Raw genomic sequence first — 248 nt, forward strand, 5'->3', positions numbered from 1 at the left:
TTCCTGGCGTCTTGTAACACTCTGTCACTGTTTAATCTGGGTGGAAGGAGGTGTCAGCTCAGCTCTGCTTCTGTAACCAGGAGCACCCGGGCCACGCGGCCGAGTCAGGGAAGATCCCTCCGAGGCAGACTCCGGGAGGGAGATTTGCTGAGAGCCGTGACCAGGGAGGTTCCTGGATAAAAGCAGCTGGGGAGTGGGGAGGTGGGACAGGAGGAGAAGCCATCAGACAAGAGTGGGGTGTCAGGGGC

The sequence above is a fragment of the Microcebus murinus genome, chromosome 20, assembly GCF_040939455.1.
Source record: "Microcebus murinus isolate Inina chromosome 20, M.murinus_Inina_mat1.0, whole genome shotgun sequence".
NCBI lineage: Eukaryota > Metazoa > Chordata > Mammalia > Primates > Cheirogaleidae > Microcebus > Microcebus murinus.